This window comes from Echinops telfairi, unplaced genomic scaffold (assembly GCF_000313985.2).
Source record: "Echinops telfairi isolate 266 unplaced genomic scaffold, ASM31398v2 ScPeMD7_2573;HRSCAF=3158, whole genome shotgun sequence".
NCBI lineage: Eukaryota > Metazoa > Chordata > Mammalia > Afrosoricida > Tenrecidae > Echinops > Echinops telfairi.
Window position 1 is genome coordinate 13,043,905 of NW_022106471.1, and position 22,217 is coordinate 13,066,121.

Sequence of the window (22,217 nt, forward strand, 5' to 3'; positions counted from 1 at the left end):
GATAGATAGATACATAGATACATAGATACATAGATGATAGATAGATAGATAGATAGATAGATGATATAGATAGATGATAGATAGATACATAGATAGATATATAGATAGATACATAGATGATAGATAGATACATAGATACATAGATGATAGATAGATGATAGATAGATAGATAGATAGATAGATAGATAGATAGATAGATAGATAGATAGATAGATAGATGATAGATAGAAATCTTTACCAAGAGAACATTCTCGAGTTCTATATCATTATTGTCTGAGATGTCCTTGACGATAGTCAAGACATTTCATGATCAGGTCTCCTCTGGTCCTGTTCTCTTTTTCATTCCACAAACACTCTGGACGTTCACACTTGCACATTGTAAACAGCCTCCAGGGATAGAAACTCTATTACCTCTTGGTTTTTACTCGCAAGCACTCCAGATGTCCCAGGAGTCCCTTGCTTAGAAAGCACCCGGCCTGGGAGAGAGCAGCCCCATGCAGGTGTACTGTGTAGGGAACTGAAATTAGAATTGAGTCCATGATTATATCTGAAAGAGAAGTCTTCCAATTAGTTTTCATTATGCTTTCATCTGGACATCGCCCCAAAATCAGAACAAAAGGCCTCCCTCTCTTTCTAAGAAAAGCCTGAGAAGAATTTCCCAGATAAATCCATTCACTACTGACTCACAACACATTCTAGTGCAAGTCACACTGCAAAATTAACCGACACTAATTGAAGCATTTTACTAACTTACTTTTTCTATCTAGGTTCGGGCACTAAAAAAAAAAAATAATTCTTTCATGAAAAGTGTATGTGTACAAGAGCGAGAGAAGCAACTCGTATTCCGAGCATTAAGGATGGCTTTGTTTGGGTTTTGGATAATTATTTGTGCCATGTCAGAGATCCCATTATGATATTTCTTGATATAGTACCATCTTTGGTAGTGCATTTTTATCCTGAGGTGATACTTGGGGGTCCACTTATGAAATTGTGTTTAAATGAAGGCTAATTAATTGTAAAAGGGCCTCTTGGCAAAGATTGCTCAAATTAAATAATAATTACCAAATATCCTCTTCACTTTTGCTATGTAGACTCAGCCTCTAAGCTTCACCAAGCTCTTAACAAGTCAGTCCTGCCTGGTAATTACTCAATAATCTCTTCCTTCAGCGCCATGAGCCTCTCAGATTTTTCTCATAGCTTCTTAAAAGAAGGAAAGAAATCACCTATGATTTCCAGCTAGATAATCATCGTCTAAGAAGAGAAAATATTTTAGTTCCACAACTCATCTGAAGTACCCCAACACTCACTATTTGAAGAATCTGAGTGGTTCTTCAAGGTTCCAGGAGCTACAGATACAGTAAATTGTGGTCCCAATGGACTTACGCCTTTCTGGCACTATAATCTGAAGCCCTTACCCACCACAATCATGAGAGAATATTTAAAAAAGAAGTAGAAAAATATGTGTCAAGTATTAGGTTAATAAGAAAGAAGGGTGACTTATAATGTAAGCATGCATGTCACCTGGGCTCTGTGTTATTCGTAAGCACAAGCTGCCATTTTGTTCTTGCAACAGTGTTAGAAACACTCCCCATGCCTTTACCGAGTCTATCTATTCCCAGCTGTTGTTGTTGTTTCAGGCATCTAATGAGAAGTCTTGTGGTAGTGACCTGACTTCTCTGAGGGGGATTTACAATATTGGGAGTTACAGCAAGACAACAAGGAAGCAACTCCGAAAATTCACTTGAATGTGTTTAGCTTGAAGGCCACATAAAAGGTTCACAAACAAAGGAGGGGTGAATCGTAGCAGTCAGCAAAGAATATACAATTGTACTCTTGTAATCAAGAGCACCCTGCCCCTTTTTGTTTGAAAACCTTCCATGGACTCTTTGATCGCCGCGGTCAGTCTGGTGTAACCATGCACCATCCATTTCATCTGTGCTGTGACAGAGCTGGCGAGTCCTCTTGGAAGCAACCAGACAAACATTTGCCTCCCTCCTCTCATGTCTGCTTTACCCACTTCCTTGGTTACTTCCAGTGAGGGGAGACCAATTATCATGTCTTGTAGAGTTGCGGGACACTATGTCTCAAACCATTGAGGCTGGATCAACCCCTGAAACTATTGCCCTGAGATCATCCTTCAACTTTAAACCAAGACGATCTTCTTGAGTCTCGTTTGAACTTAAAAAAAAAAAAGGTGACTTTGCTTTGAGAAGTCCATTTCCCGTGGGAGCTGTGCTCCTTCAGAGGGTTCACCATGTCAGCTCAAACTCACAGCAACGTGGACGCTGGCTGGGAAGCCGAAGGGTAATGAGTGTAAGATGCTGGTGGTAGAATAGTGTGGAAGAAACCAACAAAAACGGTAGCCCGGTTTGAAGAACATAACCAATGTCATTGAATTATACTTGTAGAAATTATTACATTGGTATGCATTTGGCTGTGTGTACTTTCGCCAAATATACTAATATTAGCAATTAAGAAAACGTGCGTTTTCCTCTTTTCTAGCAAAGAACATGTCTGAAGGAAAGGCCTGATTCTGACGCCTTGATTAATATGTAAACAGACTCTGTGTGGCTCTACTTCTACTTATCGCCAAGGTACAATCTGGCACAACAGTTTTGTATGACAGACAGCATTGGCCTCTGCTTGTCAGCTAGCCAATGTGAAATAACATTATTACTGTATAATGTCGAGTTAGGCTGCATAATATTTCCATTGGATGACACACATGATGAAAAGATTTCAGAGTTCTCAACTGTTTACATAATTAGCCTTACGTATTTGTAAAATTAAGGTACCACTATCACCGTGATTACCATATTTCCTTCTTTGCAGGGTGCTAAGCTATATGCCTGTTCACTTTTGAGCATGATCAGAGGCAGTCTCTCCATCTCTGGCGGCTCTCAGAGCCCCTGCATTCCCCACAGAAGGCATCCAGACCCCCCGTTTCATCTTGTGTCCTTGCCCCCAAAGAAATAAGCAGGCCAGCTTGAGGAATGAGAGGCGAGAACAAGAGGGAACCGGCTTGAAAGGCCTGGCGGCGAGGGTAGTTTATTGCTCTGCTGCTGGTTTGAAAGGATTATGTAGCCATGGGCTATCTCCAGATAGAAAGATGGTTCAGTGACATCCCTTTGGTAAATAAGTAGCTATTCCTCCTCCCTCTAAACGCCACATTGAAGGAGGCTGTGTTTTCTGATTAATTCAGTTTGAATACCGCTGATGCTCTGTCACGGTAGTCACATGTCACTGGTGGCAGCTCAGAGAGTCTAACCTTCTCCAACATCAGTGCACACAATTCATTTTAAAATGTGGTCTAATCGTTCTGGAACACCTGCAAGGTAAAGGGAAGGTGGGATACATTTTCCCTCAAAATAGCCTGCAACCAAATTTATGAAAGCGAATTCTGTGGGCACAGTAGTGTTCTCGGCGATGCAAAGCCTGTAAGTCACTTAGAGATGTCCCCAAAGAATTGCTGTTCTCTTTTACCAGAGCCTGACCAAGACCTTGGCACTGGTCTATGCGAGAAGGAAGGCCCGGTGCCTTGGTGAGTTTCCTTAGATGAGTAATTAGAGACCAAACAACAAGACCCAGTGCGCTCAGAGTCACTGGAAAGCAGGGCCTTTGCTTTCGCACAGCAGGAAGCAGGTCAGGGTCAAGGTCTGCCCCACCCATCACACGTGGCGTCCCTGCTGTGGGCAGAATGGTGTGATGGGGAGTCTATGATAGGGAGTCAGAAGTTGGTACAAATCAAAAGCCTGCTAATAATTTACTTCCTGATGTCAGGAAAGTTACTGAATTACCCAGAATCTTTTTTATTATCTATCTATCTATCAATCAATCTATCATCTATCTATCTATCTATCTATCTATCTATCTATCTATCTATCTATCATCTATCTATTTATTTATTTCATCCACAAATTGGCAACAGCATCACTTCATTAAATTGCTTCAATGAGGGAAACAAACCCGGAGTGGTCCCTAACAATGCAGGTATGTTCTTGGAACATACATTGAAATACCACCCTCCCACCCAAGCCCCCAAGGCTGGTCCTCTAGACGCGATGCTGCGTCATAGTGGCCCTGGGGAATTCATGTAGAACCATACTGCACAGGGTTCTCAACGGCTGATTTTTCCACAGTGCTGTGCCTCATATTGCACTCAGACACCAAGCACATTAACAATTGCACCCCCAGTGACTGCCATGGGGATAGACGCTACTGCTATAATGCGCGCACAGTTTGTATGCAGGGTCACATGCGAAAGTGTCAAGGCCGTGAGCTACTCTTAAGGCCTCCAACTCTAACAACAAATACACCCTTCTCTGATTACAACTCCACACACAGGGACTTGTGTTTCTGTTAACAAAGCAGGCTCTGGGCTGACTCTATTATCAATAATTTTAGGAGTTAATCCTTTTCAAATTGTTGTATGCTTCTTCTTTCCAAAGGACCATCCCTTGAAAGAAAAAGGCCTCTCTGATTGTGGCATGGACAGAGGGATTTCCTCCCACTGATCCCATCCAGAAATGCCGTAGACAGAAATGCTTCCGGGTGCTATGCTAAGGAAACCCGCATAAGCTTCTTATCATTCTCCTGGAAGGTGAACTGATTGGTCAGTTTTGGGGGCTCTGTGAAATTCCTGCTTGTCATGATAGGTCACTTCACAGACGCTAACAGTGGGCTTCCATGTCCCCAGTGTGTCCTGGGGTCTTGGGCAAAATCGGGGAAAACTCAGGTTTACATTCGGGACAAGCATACTGTCATTGGAACACAAGCCCTATAGAAATAGAATAGGTGTAAGTGTTGTTGTAATGGTGTTGTTTTCCAGCACACATCAGTCGATCTACATCAGTGGTTTAGTCAGCCTCTTCTCACGGTGCCCTTCGGTGAGACAGAAGGATTTGGGAGAGAATAGTCCATTCTCTTTTTGAAAGGGCTCAACTTCAGGGACAAGATGCAACAGTTCAGTCCCAAACGGAGCAGTAAAAGAAGGCAAACATTTGAGTTTCTGGCCCCTCCTATTCATTGTTAGTGGAACTGTGTAGGTCACACCAAATCAGCTGTAACTCAGTTTCCACATCTTTAAAATGGCTATGAACGTGCTATTTATCTCTCTGGGTAATCATGGGACTCCCGGGAAGACACTGAAATAAACATTCCTGTTCCCTGCAAAGCTCAAGACAAATGGAAGGCTTGGGAATTACTATTGTAATCTAACACATTATCAAGTTCCACCCAGTCACAGCCAGAGCGCCTAATCACTGCAGCTTACCAGTCTGGTTTTACACTCCGCCGTGAGCCTAGCCAGTCAATACTCTGGTTTTATGCTGGGGGACAATGACAGGAGGATTGGATTCTACCTGGTTTATGATCTGGATTGTACCACTTTTCATTGTGACCAGAGACCTGTGAGAATTTACTGAGCATCATGAAGTACCACAACGGAATCTATCAGCTACACTAAGACCAACAATAATAATAGTAATGGGAAATTCAAAGACGTTAAATAGATTGCTCCTGCACAATTCATAAAGGAGCAGGGTTTCTTTCGTACACAACCCAGTTCCGGTCAGAACAGCATAATCCCAGGGCTTCAGGCTTCACTTGCGATAAAGGCAGTGACCAGAAGCCAGGCATCCTAACGCCCCTGCCTTCAACTCTCCAGAGCAAATACAGATGGTTTCCACGTGATGTTTGTAGGTGTTAAGGCAAAGCACCCAGCCCCAGGTTTGAAGGGAGCAGTGTGAAAAAAGCAGAAAATTATTTTAAATTATATCTACTTTTTTTAATGCTCATAATTGTATGTTTTATTATGGAAGTTAACAGGTTATAATGCAGGTGTGAGAAACGCTCAGGATAGAGTTGTGGTCAAGAGAGTCGCTACTAAGCCTGCTGGCAAGTCTTCCTCTCTTAATGATTAGGATTAATCTATACACAAAATGTATTCCACAGTTCAATCACATCGGGCAACATTGTACATTTTTAGAACAATCAGTTTACAAATATTCTTTTTCCATCTGGACCCCTTGATGTCATCACCCCTTCAGCCCCTCTGTGCCCACTGCCTGCCCAAACCTTCATTCCACTTGCTGCCTCTATAGGTTTATTGGTCCTGGTTCTCAAACAACAACAAATGCAGAAACATATACTAAAGCTCCAATAGGGTGGCCCCAAAGCCATAACGCTTCTGCGATACCCCCTAATATGTACAATCAAAAACAAAATCTTCTTTTTCTTGTCTATTAAAGATTCAAATTCTCTCCTCTCACTTTATCTCCATCTATCTCCCCATCTTCCTCTCTCCCTTCCTTTCTACTCCATCCACTGCCCCTATTCCTCCTTTTCAAACCAATTTCTCCTTCTCTCTGCCATACTTCCCTTCTTCTTTTTTCATCTCTCTGGGGAAAAGTTTAGTCCGGTGTATTACGTCAGGTTGACTAGAGAAACAAATCCAGAGACAGTCATATATATATATGAAATAGCTTTATATCAAGAAGTGATTGTAAATCTAGAAAGCATTCCAGCCCAGTCCAGATCAAGTCCATAAATCTGATACTATTCCATGAGTCCGATACTGCTCCATAAATCCCTCTTCAGACTCATGCAGCCATATGCAATGATGTTAAATGCAGGAAGATCACAGGCTGGTGGGTGCAAAATCTTGTGGATCCAATGGTGGTGGATGCATCTCCACCGCTCTCGCAGCTCTCCCAGTGACTTGATTGTAAGAAGGTGAAGCTGAGAGAGAGCTCCCAGGATCCTCCTTATGAGAAGGCCACACCCACAAGGAGGCATCCTCAGTCTGTGACCTCGTGGACAGTCTAGACTCCAGCCATATCTTCTTACCAGTGCCATGTTGGTACAAAAAAAATATCACACCCAAGAATAAGAACAAGACACTTCAACTATCAGAAACATATTTAAACAGCTCTACCACTTCCTCACCGTGAGCTTGGGCACTGGATTGAACTGCTCAAACCCCCGTGTTCTTCTCTCTGAAAGAAATCCAAATGTTTCTCCTCATATGAGATTGCAGTGCGGACCATGTGAACAGAGCATGCACAAGGTTTCTAACAGGAAATGAGAGAATATTGGCAAGTGGAAATCCCCTTTCCAATTCTGATATAATACCTAAATAATTGTATTCAGATTCACTTGGGTTTTCTCGCCTTCTAAATATGAAGGAATCTGTCAGAGGGATGCATTTTCACTCAACAAGGGGAGAAGGTAGACACCGTGCTGAGGGAGGCAGCATTTTCCTGGTTTGTGTGCCACTTGGTACCATTCCATGGAAGCACCTGGCGTGGTCTCTATGGTTCTTCTCTCTGGTTGGCCAGGAGTAAGGCTGAAGGCTTTTCAGGTGTTCTCAGCCACCAGTATACTCCAGTTTTAGGACTTCGTCATTTCTCCCTTTCCCTGATCTTTTAAACACTTGCTCTACAGTCAGGCTGGCAGAGGAGTCCGAGAAGCTGTTGGGGTGGGTTTGGTGTGTTTTATTGTTGATAACTGATTTCAGGTATTATCAGGGTCTAACTCAGGTTCATTTCTGAGCTTCTGACAAATCACCTCTCTTATCAACCTCAATGTCCAGCATCAGGCATCGGTTAAAGTGCGCAACATGGGCATGCTCTATGACAGGAAGCCCAAACTAGTGAGATGCTCCGAGTGTGGTACAGAAAACGAATTCTGAGGGCTCCACTATCCCTCCCCAGGAACATTCTCCGAACCAGCTCCAACTGTCGTCTCCTTTTCCTGAACACGGCGGGTTTGGTGCCTCTACAGAATTATAAACCATATGTCTTCAAAGGATGCCTGTGATTCAGCCAAACCCCTGTTCTGAAAAGGACAACACCATCGTTCTGGCTGCGCTGGCAGAACGGGTGAAGCAAGACCTTGGTCGAATCTTTTAGTTATTATATTTTGTTCTTTTGTGCAAAATGGTATATGAATCACTTAACCTCCTCCAAAAATGAAGAACAAGGATTGTTTTTCTGGCAATTACCCTCTGTTTCTGTAGCCATAAGACCAAGAGAAAGCCATCCAAGTTTTATCACTTATAGTTGGCACTGAATAAATAGAATCAAAAACATTTAGATCTTCTGCAGCCTCAAATTATCGACTCCTTGGCATTGCCATTATTTTTTACTGCTCTGATATGTCTCCATATTTCTATTTCAAACAAAAGTAATAATATACATTCTTGAATTGGCATCAATCTCAATAACCTGCTGCATCAATTTTGAAAAACATTCATCTGTGAGTGTTCTTTGAAAATTATCACACCCTGTGCGAATATAGAGCATGTACTGCATATGGCATGTTTGTCTTTCTTAATAATCGCGATAATAACAAAGAAGAAAGATGCATAGCTTGCTGACATGCTAGCCATGACCGTAGCCCTCACCAAAGACACACCTCAGCAAGGCTCCTGCTTCCTTTTACGTCCACAGAGCAGACCCGGAAAACCCCTTCCAATGGGACGGATGTCGCAACCCGTCCACCCAAGGGACTGTAGGTGGCTCCAGCTAAGAATATCACCACGCAATCATACATTTTTACACTGGGTCTATAAAACAACCATTATAATAAATGTCTGCTTAATTAATACATCAGGACATAAAGCAATTTATTATGTTCTTATTTTGTATCATTCTCCCTGCTCAAATTTAATAATGCAAAAAGGTTTCTCAGATGCCAACCCCTGGAAATAATAAAAATACATTCATCATGGATATTGAATGCAGACACGCCTGGCAGTACTGCTGGCAACGAGGAAGCAGCCAAATGTGAAAGAGAAGCCAGGGGAGGTTTTGCACAAGCCGGGCTGGAAGCGGGGCCCAGGATCCAGGAAGGTGCCTACTACAATGCTTGGCATGGCAGCCACAAAGATGCCCAGAATAACTATTATTACGATATGCAACAAAAGGGAGGGAGAGAGGGAGTTGGGGTGAAAAGCTTTCAAGTCAGTTAAATTCATGAGGGCTATGGAGGCTCAAAATGATCTTACTCTGTGCTGATAAATAAAGTAGCTCTGGTACCCAAATCATGACACTAACTATACGTTTCAGTTTTTTTAAAGTAGTGATTAGGTGGATACTCTGGGGAACCTACCAGCCTTCGCAGAGATAACAGACTCAACTTAATATCAACTTAAAAAGAGACTTGAATTCTAACCAATCTCATGTAATGAATTGAAATTCTATAGCTTTCGGAGGGGGGCAGATAAAAAAAAAAACCCCGACACGGCTCCATTCTCTAACTTGCTGTCAGGAAATATAATTTGTGCTCTCGGTGATTCACCTAGCTCATATGCAGCATGCAAATTTATTTCCCTAATAATCAGACCTGGAGATTGCCCAAGAGGATTAATAGCATCATTCCTTATGACCGCCAGGATATTATGCACCTCTGACATGGAAAAATTGTGTTAGTTCTACAGAGAAAACGCAGGGATATTTGTCCTGCGAGACAATATAATAGGCTGGCGCATCATCAGATTACAATGTCATTTCAAAAACCTTGAATACAAATAATGTACAGTGAGGGAAACGTAGGACCAGCCTCCCTTAATTCAGTAGCCTTGAATTCACATGTATTTTCCTGTGTGCTGGACGACGCACGCTTTTTTTTTTTAAGAGCTTTCCAGCATTTCATGCAAACATGCAGAAGTATTCTATATTCCATAAGATCTTGTCGTTGTTTCTTGGAAAACGATTGAAGGAGGCATGTGGAAGGAAAGGGTTCTTCCTAGGCTGTGGGTTTATTTTTACCCTACTGGTGCACAGCTGAAGGTAGTGTCCGGACACAGAACTTGCATAGGTGCACACCAATTGTCTGTTGCTTGGGGGGTAGGGTGTGCAACGGTTAATATATGTACAAACAGGGCACATCAAATAAATTTTTTTCCAATCATCCTTGTTCACACAAGGAGTCATGGGTACCTTTGATAGTTTGGGATGTGATACTCAAGGTAAATCATTACATCTCACAATTGTTGATGAGGATGATATTTTACTTTATTTCCCTATCTTTACAGTGAATCGGTCAGAATTTTTTTTTTCTTTCACCAGAACAGTAACGTCTCCAGCTGTACTTTAGACCAAAGAACGCTGCCTTGAGACAAGACCAAATTTCATTATTATGCGCATGGGAGCAATAAGATTAGCTCCTACTGTTGCCCCTAAGGTGGAGCAGCGGGAAGAACCAATGAGATGATGCTAATGTGCATGTTAATAGTATTCGGCTAGAAGAAGTTGGGATAATTAAACATGTACCATCTCTTTAAGACAGAGCTGCACACATTTTCTTTGGATAGGTGTTTACAAGAATTCCAATTTCAGGTCATAGCCATTTCTGAGACTGCTTAAGAAAGAGATGGGAATAACTTATCTTATTCATGTATTCAAGGAACCTTATAAAATGTGCAAAACATAACAGTTTTAAGGGGCAGAGCATGCATCTTATCTTGACAGAGCTGCTGTATTCTGTGTACGGTTATATACTGACCTAATATATGGAGCATTTTTAGCTAATATACCTTGCATGAAACCAGCCTTTAATGTGATGGATTTTATGGTATCTCATTAGGGTGTGTTTATATAACCTGATACTAAACACGGTTTCAGATTCATGTTCCTTATTAAAATGGTGAGTCACATTGATTTTAAGTTGGAGCACTAACAGAATCATTTTTACTGTTAAGAGGGATGGCTCTGAAGGTGTTCCCATAGCCCAACCCTTTTCTGCACAAACTTGGGGACAATTAGCATGTTCCTGATGATATCATGGCCCACTGCCCTCCCCATTGTTAGGCAGCTCGGTTAGATGGTTTCTAATTTCATAGGAAATTCTCCTTTCTTTTTCCAGCAGGGAAGGAAAAAGGGGTGGAGGGGGCTTTTATTCTCCTGTGGTATTCCCGTGTACATCCTTGATTTATCAACCAGCTCCAAATGCTACCGATAGGTCACCCCTTGTTATTGTCGTTGTTAGATGTGGTCATGTTGGTTTCGACTCACAGCAGCCCAGGCCTGTGCCACACTCACAGTCTCTCCTGTGCTCGGACCCTTTGAGTCCCTCTTCCTCCTGAAGGGCTTTCCTCCCGAGCTGCCTGCCCCTAACTCAGCAGGAAGCCCTTCTCCAGACTGGCCCTGGAAAGACACACGTCTTCCCTCTGAGCTTCCAGAGTTTCTAAAGCCAATCATCTCAGCCTTGGCCATGCACGTGTGTGTGTGTGTGTGTGTGTGTGTGTGTGTGTGTGTGTAGTAGAAAAAATATAAGAATGCAAGTTGTGTTAAACAAAATAATGATTTTCACCTGCTGGAGTCTCCATTTTGTAAACGGAGCCTGTGAGGTAGCTTAGAAGTCAGCTATAAAGAGTGTCCCAGGCTAGTTCAGTGTAGTCCGGGGAAATAATGACCTAGAGGTACTGTAAATATTTTAAATTATTGGAAGGTCTTTCGAAGAACTATCATGTGAGCAGGGAGAGAAATGTTTTTCCTCTATTGTGCAGGGAGTGCCCTTTGGAGGCAATTCAGATTCAGAATGCAAATATTTAGTAAGAGGGATTCTCTTCTGAGAAAAGTAAATAAATACTGTACTTTTCCTTCTGGTTACAGCAAAGCGGGTGACATAATCCAACTAGGTAGGAAAAAGGAGAAGGGAAACCGCACAGAAGCATAAATAGGTTTACTTCACGTTTGCATTTTAAAATAAACTCCCACATCTTTAAGAAGAACAGAGAAGAATAGATGGTCAGACACAACACACCAAAAACCAATAGAACGGTTACTGTGCTCATAGCAGATTGTTCGCCGGGTGATTTCGTGTGAACTATATTTGTAGCGTTGGCTATCCTAATGGAGGTTCAACTCTCAAGTCTCAGCTAATCCCTGTATTTGGCTTAAGCACTGAAAGTTGGCCGTGCTTCCTGGACAAGAAGACAGCCCCTCTTTACACTGCCCCTGCTCTGTGATTCTTTATTAAACAGCAACCTGGTGTCAATGACTTCCAGGACTCATTAGCATACCGGCGGTCTCACCGACACACAAGTCCTCTTGAAACGTGTCTAGCAGTGTCGATGGACCGACGTACAACGTGGATCTTACGTCCTTTACAAGTTGTGCTGCTGTTGCTTCCTAGTTAAGCACAGAGATTCGTTCATTGTTTTCATTCACTGGGAGATTCCATTAGCCACCACCATCCTCCCCAAGTCACATAATGGGACGCTTCGCCATGGATTTTAATCAATGTGGGATTGAACTTTCAAAGTTAGTCTTTAGAAAAAGATAAGGTCAGTCCCATGGACTTCTTTTAAATGGGATGAATTATGCTATCCTAAAAACAGCTCAGTTGTTAATATTAACAGCCGGACAGTTATTCAGCTTGAGGTGTAATTATTTTACCATTATTACATGCAAAGCTTTTAACAAAACAGTCGTTCCCTCCACTTAAGCAGAGTTTTATAATTTATTACATCTCTTTGGTCATCAGCACACTATACAAACAGTTGGCCACCAGTGACCAATTACATTAAGGTTAAGCAACATAACTTTAAATTAGAAATAAGCTAATGTATCTTCATCAAGGGCCTGCTGTGTTTTCACTGCTGTTTATGAGATGATACTAAATGTGGATATAGAGCACGCTCACTGGGACCAATTCCTTTCGGCCTGAAAATGGGGAAGTCTCGGGTGTACCCGGGTCCAGAGCTAATTAATGGGATCACATCTGCTTTAAGCATTCAGCTGGAGTAATTTCCATCAACTTCCCAGGGAAGGTGCGGGGGAAACTGTCAGAGAACTAAGTATCTATCATGAGCCACATTATTCGGTGACAGAACTGCAAAAGATACCCTTCCGCCGGGCTTCACATTTATTTGGGGGTGCCACTATGTGTGACCGTCCCAGCATCTCCTCCCACGATTTCTTTCTCCAGAGCATGAGTTCTTGTGCGGGTACGTAAGCAAGTCGCTTATTCAAGGCATGAAGGTCAGGACGCTCTACTCTACCCGCCCAATGTAGACCATGTAGACCAGCAGCAGACAGAAAGGAAGCAGGCCTCTTCCTCCAGAGACAATCCTTCTTAACCACACAGACCGGGATGTCGTCTCATCGTATTACTTAAAAAAGCAGCAGGGTTTGCTAAAGAGACACACCGCTACCACGAAACCAAAAAATCCTTCAGAAGGGAAAAGCCTACTTAGCTCCTGTTATCAGCTCTTGTACAACATGATTCCAGCTTTAGTAGCGACTCGATAAAGGCCCCTGTCCTGCCTGGTGATTTACATAAATCGGACCCAAATGGAGAAGAAACGTCGTCCTGTGACAACTTCGAGTAACTGATGTGTGTGAAGGCAGCTAGGGATTCATGCAGCTGAGGTGCCCCATCAATTCTAGTATTTGCTTATTCGCACATCTATTGATTTTCATCTATCTATTCGTTTGTGTATTGTGCAAGGATGTCAGAGGAAGGGTTAATTCCTGCTAAGGCCTCAGGGGGACATATTTGGGGGGGGGTATTCTTTTGGAGGAAGCCCCTGAATTAGTATGCATCCTACACAGCCACACACTCAAGCCAACAGTACCAAGCTTTATGATCTCAGTAATCAATAGAAAGACAGAGAGACAGAGAGAGAGAGGGAAAAAATACATTGTTTTTAGCGGTGGAGTTGAATTATGCTGATGTCATTCTTTAATAATCATGGGCCCAATAAATGGCATACATAAAATATGATCCCGAGAAAGAAATTACAATAATGACCATTCACCTTTACCTGAATGCGGACGTAGTCAGAGGCCAAATGGTGGCTCACAAGGACGCTGGGGGAATTCACGGCCTCTGTGAAAGGGTGCCACTCGGGGTTATTTATGGAAATGGAACCGAGAAGAGAATCGGAGTATTTTTCAAAGAACTCTTAACATCCGCGCCACGGAGAACAAGGAAGTGAGCCTTTTCTTTAGAGGTTTAATAATTTCACAACAATTTTGATATTGCTCAATTGAAAGCGGAACTGTCCCTGGTTCCCATATTTATACAATGAGCTCACCGTAAACTAATAAGTTGCGCTGGTTAATTGCCAAGCTATTTTGCATAGTTAAGTTGTGCATATAAAAATACGCATGATGAAACATGTAGTGTTTTATAACCCAGAGCAACTCGCATGCTCATACCTCATGCATGCACACACACTGTAACCCAGGACAAATGGCTCGTGCTAGTTACTACCACAGGCTGGCAGGCCAGGAAATACATTTGGTACCTAATATGCATAAGCACAGAAATATGGTCAGGCTCATTACCGTAATAAAGCTGTGATACACCAGCAGGATCGGGGGAGATGCACTTGAGAGGGTCTGTCCCTTCCACGGGCTCACGTGCCATAAAGCAATAAGGTTGTAACAAGGGTGAATCCCCCATTCAGTGGGGCTGCCTTGTCTGGGTGATTTGAACCCTTATTTGCCTTAAGGGGCCCATTTGCTTATCCTAATGTGTACACAGTGATAATGTAGCCATTTGCACAATAAGGAAGCTCGACACAACGGCCGTGGGCTGGGCAGTACTGTGGAGCAGCAGATGAGCAGCAGACGTATGGCGGCCCGGCCTCGGATGGTCCAATTACAGAATCCCATGGAGGCATCTGGAAATGAGAGGAGTGGGTTTCTCCTGCCCTTCCGAGTGTGCAACCTACCGGACAAGTAGAAAGGACAAATGGATTTCTTGTGAGGGTTCTGATGAAATTAGGACCAGGTGGATGAGAGGAAATGCCCTGGGTCCCTTCGGTAAAGTTTTCATATGACCCAAAAGGCTCTTGAAAAATTACAGAAGTCTCATGCCGTAGAAGGCCAGTGGGAGCAAGCCGTTCCTCTTGGAAGGAAGATACACAGAGTGATTTTTCTCCGAAAGGGGACATTCAGTCATCACCAAAGGACATCCAAGAGTGACAACCATCAGAGTGAGAGAGAAGATACAGGGAGCGGGCCCTGAAGGGAGCCGCGGGGCTCTGCAAACGCCCCCAGCCCCTCTGGGCTCGGCCCTTGGATCATCTCGGGGACTCCTGCAGCAGCTCCAGAGCCAGGTCTGGGAAGAGGCAAAGCAGGGTTGGAGCTCACAATGCTGTACATATGTCCTCCTGTTCCTGGTATGCCTTTGCCCGTGTGTGGTCAGCTGTTTTTCCGTTTTATGTTTTCATGGTATACTCATATAAAAAGGCTAAAAAACTGGTATGAAAATGGTAAGAAAAAAATAACTAACTCTCTACAAAGCATACCCACCTTCCCCAAGGGGTGGAGAGGGGTTCTGTTTCCAACACCGTTCCCCATGTCCTCCCCGTGATAGAGCTGAAGAGAAGAGGACCCAAGAGCCATGGCTTCTCTGCTCAACCCCAACTCAAGGCTTCCTGGAGAGGAAGGAGTGGCTGTGTTCATGCTCTCACGCGCAGGCGTCAAAAGTTAGGCTTCCTCGCTCTGAGATACCCCCTCTTCAAGACACAGCCCCTGGGAACACCTCCGCACGTTCTTCATCCTCCTGGGGAGGTCAGGATAAACACTCGCGGTTCAATGGGCCATTGACAGAGAAGACCGAAGATGGCAAACACTGCCCGGCCAAGAACCACACCAGAATGCTTCTTAGAAGGGGGAGCAGCGGGCCTTCAACTCACTTGCTTTGAGCCTCGGATCGCACCAACACCAGTTTTCAGCAGGACTCACAACCATCCTGAAGTCGAGTGTAGAACTGCCTCGCTGTGTTTCCAAAGCTGATTGCCACCTCTTTCTTCTATGGAGAGGCTGGTGGGCTCCCACCACCAAACTCTTAGCTGGTGCCAGAGCTGTTTAAGTACCGCGTCATCCAGCCTCCCTACGTCACCTCCTGGACTTCCCAAATGGAAGGTATAGAAGCTCCTGGGCAAGGGTCACACGAAATCAATAACTCTGTTCTGTACTGTTAAATCAGCTCCTACACCACAGAAACAACAGAACCTGAGGTGAAGTATATGATGTTATCTTTTATTATTTTTTTAAAGGTGCGATGTAGATTGAGTGGGAACATTAGCAGCAGCAAGCTGCTCTGAGAAAGACCCCCTCCAGTCAGAGCTGGCCGTGGAGGCTCGGCTCTCCGGAGAACAAGGGATGTCAAATTAGATCAACACATATTTATTACTCACCTCCTACAGGGCCTGCGACTTGCTGCATAACTTACAGGTACCACGTGAGTGGCTCTTTGAGGGGCACCGAGAAAATGACTTCATATGGGAGAACCCTTATCTTTGTTTTGTTTTGGGAGGTTTTTTTCGGTGATTGTCTTGATGAAATAATGTTTAAAATAAAAAAATAATAAAAGTGTTGTGACCTTCCTCTAAACGGTCACAGCTAACATTTTCCCAGTGCCATAGCTTTGAGAGCCTTGTCACATTTCTGAGAATTCAGCATGGCTCCCCATCTGGTCACTCTTGGTATCTTGTTTCAGCCCTGGGATTTTCCCTCCTCTCCCATGCTACCTCCTCCTCCGGGTCTGCTTAGGAGCCTGCTCTCTCCCCTGAAGTGCTTACAAGGCGGAGGGCAGATGAGACAAAATGAAGAGAGTCCCCACTAGCACCTGTTGGGATAAATAATGCCAGCCATGAAACAAACAGCCTGTGACTGACCAGGACACCCTCACCCACCTGAGCTCCTCAGGGGTCCGAAAAGACAACCACAGCAATGGACCATCGGGCATAGGCCAAAGGGACGGAATATTCAGTAAGTGCTTAGGGCCATGCCTAAGTTTCCTTTCAGACTGGAGGTGGTACCTCAACTTTGGCAAGAAAAACTCCTGGGAACACAAGTCACAGACTGGGTCCTTCATTAGTGGTCACTTGAGTGGTGGCACATGATCTTCCACATGGGTACCTGTAGATGTTACGGCCCAGGGGGAGTCCTAGTGCTGAGAAACAGAAGCAGCCGGTGATGCATAGTTTGAAAAGATTTCTTGACTATGGCTTCTCCTGTGCCCCTTTTTTATCCACAGTTCTCTTTGCTCCCATCCTGGCTGTACCTTCTTAGGGTCTCCTTTGACTTCATCTCCTGACCTGGGTGCTGAGGCTGAATTCGAAACCTCCTGCAGAGCCCTAAACAAGCCAGAGGGACCAGGCCTGTCTGCGCCAGCTGGCCCCTCAGAGCTGCCATGGGCTCCGTGCATTGTTTGGCAATAAAACTCAGCTATAAAAGTGTGAAAAATACCAGAGACCCAAATAGGAGAGGGAGAAGAGAGGGGAATGGCTCTTATACCCTTTTAGTGGACATCTGATTTATTTTTTAAATGGAAAAGCCACTTTTATAGCTACTGTAGTTCAATTATCTCTAATTTTACACATCTTATGCAAATCCTCAGCATCTTAATTGCAAATGAGAAGGAAACTTATTTTTTAAAGCAGAACAACAAGGTATAGTTTCATATTTTCTTTTCAATTTTTAATTCCTATTCTTGGTTCAGCACCATTAAACTTTTAAAACTCTTTTTACACAGTTGTTTAAAATTATGTGTAATTTAAAGCACACTCACATGTTCACAAACACCCATAGCCTTAAACAAGCAGCTACTTTTACTTTCAGACCTCTCTCTCTCTCTCTAAGAGGCTTTGATATTCTCCCATGTACAGCTTCACAGGCCTGCAAGAGCCTTCACAAGAAACTTAGTGTCATGTCTTTAAACCAAGCCCACTGGAATGGATTCGGAACTCCAAGACACTGACTACAAAGTGGTGTAAACACTTAATGCACTCAGACGCTTACCAAAGGATTAGAAGCTGAAGTCTACCCAGAGGTGCTTCAGAAATAAAGGGTCTATAATCTACTATCAAGGTGCCCTAGAGGTGTAGTGCTTGGGCTTTGGGCTGTGATCTGTAAGGTCCAAAGTTTGAAACCACCAGCCCTCTGGGTGAGAAAGACCACACTTTCTACTCTCCCCAAAATAGTTCCATCCTCGGAAACTCATAAGAGCAGTTCTACTCTGTCCTGTAGGATCACTGTGCTCTGCATGAACTCTGTAGCAGTGAGATCAGTGTTGGAATCTACTTTCAAGAGATCAGCCATTGGGAACCCTATGAAGCACCCACCATTTTTTGTGGACAAACATGGGGTCACCATGAGCAAGAATAGACTCAACCATTGATGTTTACATAGATAGATGATGCTAGATAGATAGATAGATGATAGTTGGAAATTGCAGTGTTTGTCAATGTCCAGGGTGTAAACACATCCCCATTACCAATTCCCCAGCTCCAAGTGTGATATCCCTGGAACAGCATCCAGAAAGATATGTGCAAATGAGGTTCTTTTGAGATTTGCCCGTTTTGATACACCGTTTCTCACAATCCACATGTGCTTTGGATTAAAAAAGAAGCCTGCGTTAAAGTAAAACCAGCTTTTGAAAATGTCAACAGGCTTTACAATGTAGTGAATTAAGCAGTAGGCTGCCAGCTACACGTTGACAGTTCAAATCTGCCAACCCCAGGAGAAAGCGGTGATTGTCGGCTGCCATAAACATACAATTTTGGAAACCAAAGGAGCAGTTCTCTCTGTGGGACGGGGTCCCTCGGAGTCAGAATCTGGCCGATGGCAGTGGGGTTGCTTTGTATGACACCGACTCGATGTCCCTAGAAGTAAAGGCCAGTAGAAAAGAAACCCAATGTCCACATTAAGGAAGGCTTTTTCTAGATTGTGGGAGCTTAGTATAAGGTTTATAAATCTGCAGACTTGAGTATAGATAAGAATCTGGCTATTAGCAGTCACCTAATCTGTGCCAATTCTCTGCCATGAGGTCTTTGTTCGCTCATATCTACCATGAAGATAATGAAGCTTCATCTATGATGGACCTGGATTATAATACATAAAGAGAAAATAGGAGTGGGGCCACTTAGTAAACTTAAAGAAACATATGCAAATAAAAGCTAAACATTGCATGATGTATTCATTCTCATGATTGGTTTAACTAACAAATGCATCTCATTGTCTCCTTACGAGCCGAAAAGATGCACCTAAGACAACATGTAAAGTTACTCTTCAGTAGCCTATGGTGAGGGGGTCATGAGGACATCCATCCTGGCCATTTGTGGTAAACTTTAAATAATTTTTAACCTTGCAGCTTGAGAAAAATCAGTCAAGAATCAGGAAAAGAGGAACACGTATTATCACTCTTTTGTCAGGAATAAAGCTTCATTTTGGCTTGCGCTAGAATTCTCCATTAAAAAATGACCCAGAAAGCGCAGTGGATGATGCTGCAGTAACAGTCCCTTCAGAGTAATGAGCAGTGGCCATGGAAAGTTTCAGAGATGGAGCGAGCATTAAGTAAGCCCCCAGCTCTTGTTTAAAGGTCCCTTCCCCCCCAAAAAAGCTTGCAGGATGGTGGTCTGGAATGTAAACCTCCCCCTTATATAAAACATTATATATAAAAATGCACTGATGTAGGGAAAACAACACAAAAACCCTCCACTGCCACCAGGTTGATTCCAACTCCCAGTGGCCCTGCAGGGCAGACCAGAGCTGCTCCTCAGCTTTCAGGGATGTAAATCTTTACAAAAGCAAACTGCCGGGCCCTTCTCACGCAGTGCAGCCAGTGGGTTGGATAGCCTGCTTTTCCTTGAGTGACCCCAGCAGCCGAGCTCTTTAGCTACTTCTCAATCAAGGCTCCTTAAAGAACCCTAGGTGGTACAAATTATTTTTATAATTTGTCAACAGCACCAGAGAAGAATGAACTGGTGGCCCCACTTTTTGTAGAGATTACTGTTAAGTGTCTTAAAGCTGGTTCTCACTCAAAACAACTACAACTGTGGCAGTTATATACGCTGTTGTCAATTTGAGAGGATTAGGAGTGAAGGGGTAGAGTCTAGCCTGTCAATCCTTGTATAGCCAATGAGGCCTCTGGATGGGGATGGCCTTCCACTTAGGATTCTGGAAAGGCCTATGCTTCCTTCTTAGACATGGAAGACTCTTTCCTTTCTTTCTGCTCACTCCCTGAGAGAAGCTTTACTGACAAGACACCTGGCACTACGCTGATAGACCCAGTGCCCTGGGAACTGGAGGAGCCAGATGGAGACCCCTGCTAACGCTGAGATGCTTACAATGCCAATGGATCCACAAGACTTTGCACCCACTGGCCTGTGATCGTCCTGCATTTGGCATCATTGCATGTGTTTCATGAGTCTGAAGAAGACTTTATAGATTGGTATCGGACATTATCAGACTTATGGACTTGATCTGGACTGGGCTGGGATGTTTTCTCAATATTCAATTGCTCTTGTATATAAAGCTCTTTCCTACACACATATGAGTGTCCAGGAATTTGTTTCTCTAGTCTACCCAGACTAACACCACAGCTGTATGTACAACTGGACGGAATCATGCCTGGTCCCGGGCCATTCTCATAAGCTCTCCTGTGTTTCATTTCATTGTTGCAGACAATGCATCAATCTGTCTCTTTGAGTTTCTTCTACTTTTGGCTGACCGGCTTATTTACCAAGCATGACGTCCTTCCCCAAGGACCGGTCTGTCCCCATAACGTCTCTGAAGTACATGAGAAAGAGGAAGTCTGCTCATCCTCTCTTCTAAGAAGGATTCTGGTAATACTTCTCCAAGGCAGATTCATTTCTTTCTCTGACAGTCCATGGCATATTTAATTTAATTTTTGTTGCCAACAACATAATTCAAAGGTATCAACTCTGCCTCGGTCTCCTTTATTCATTGCCCAGCGTTTGCATGCACATGAGGCAGTTGAAAATACCATGACTTGGGTCAGGCACAACTTAGTTTTGAAAATGACATGCTTGCATTTTAACATTTTAAAGCCATCTTTTGCAGCAGATTTGCCCAATGTACTATATCATTTGATTTTCTGACTGCTGCTTTCATGGGTATTGATTATGAATTCAATTAAAATTAAATCTATGACAACTACCATCTTCTTTTCTGTTTATCATTGGCCTAAGTTTATTTTTATGTTGAGTTGTAATTCTCAACGAAGACTGTAGTCTTTGTTCTTCACCAGTCGGTGCTTTACGTCTTTCTTGATTTTAGCAAGCAAAATGTGTCCTTTGTATGTCACAAGTACATAATGAGACTTCATCTCATCCTGATTTCACATCTTTCTTCATACCCTCCTGCTTCTTGGATTATTTGTTCACATACAGATTGAATAAGTATGATGAAAGGATACGATTCTGACACAAGCCTTTTTCTGATTTTAAACCACTCAGTACCCCCTGGTTCTACTCCCACATCTGGTCTTTGTACACATTCCTCAGGAGGATAATTCGGTGTTCTGGAATCCCCATCTTTTTCAATGTTATTGATCATTTGTTATGATTCACGCAGTCAGATGCCTTAGGATAGGTAAGCATATGAGGGGGTACCCCCACCAAATGAATATTTTTTTAAAGGCTATGTATTTAAATTTTTTTACAAAGCAACCTATCACCTTCAAAGTATTCTCCATTATTCTGTATTTGTCAAATCTGCAATTCCATTCTCGGAAACATTTTTCAAACTCATCTGTTTGGATGGCAGACAGCACTTCCCTCATTCATTATTTTAGTCATTTCTTCTACATTGTCAAATCGCTGTTCTTTCATTTCTGTCTGCATTCACAGAAACAAAAAGAAGTCACATGGAGTGAGGTCAGGTGAGTAAGATGCGTGCAGCAAGAGAGACATGCTGGTTTTTGGCAAAAACTGGTGCACTAAGGTGGCTGCCTGAGGAAGTACATTGTTGTGAAGGAAAAACCAGTCCCCTGTCTGCCACAAATCAGGCCTTTTTGTCAAAACTGTTATGCAATCTTTTCAGAACCTCTAAATAGAAAGCTTGATTAACAGTCCGACCTGGTGGAAAGACCTCCAAATGCACTACAAGTCAATATATTCATCCGTCTAGGAAGTTGGTGGACGTCCAGAACAAGGTTTGTCATCAATCAATATTTCACCTTTTTTGAAACGAATAAACCACCATACACTTGCATTTTCCCCGTAGCCCTGTCCTTATAAGTTGTGTTCACCATCACAACATATTCTGCAGCATTTTTCCCAAGCAGGAAACAAATTTCATAGCCACACACTGTTCTCCTACATGGTCACCAAAAAAGAGATTCAAGTGAAACTGCTTTTACAAAAGAAATTCATCATGACCAAAGAGAGCCTTCCCAGGTGACACCACTGGGTGCACTGACTCACAGCAAGTTGCTTGATGGTTGCCTAA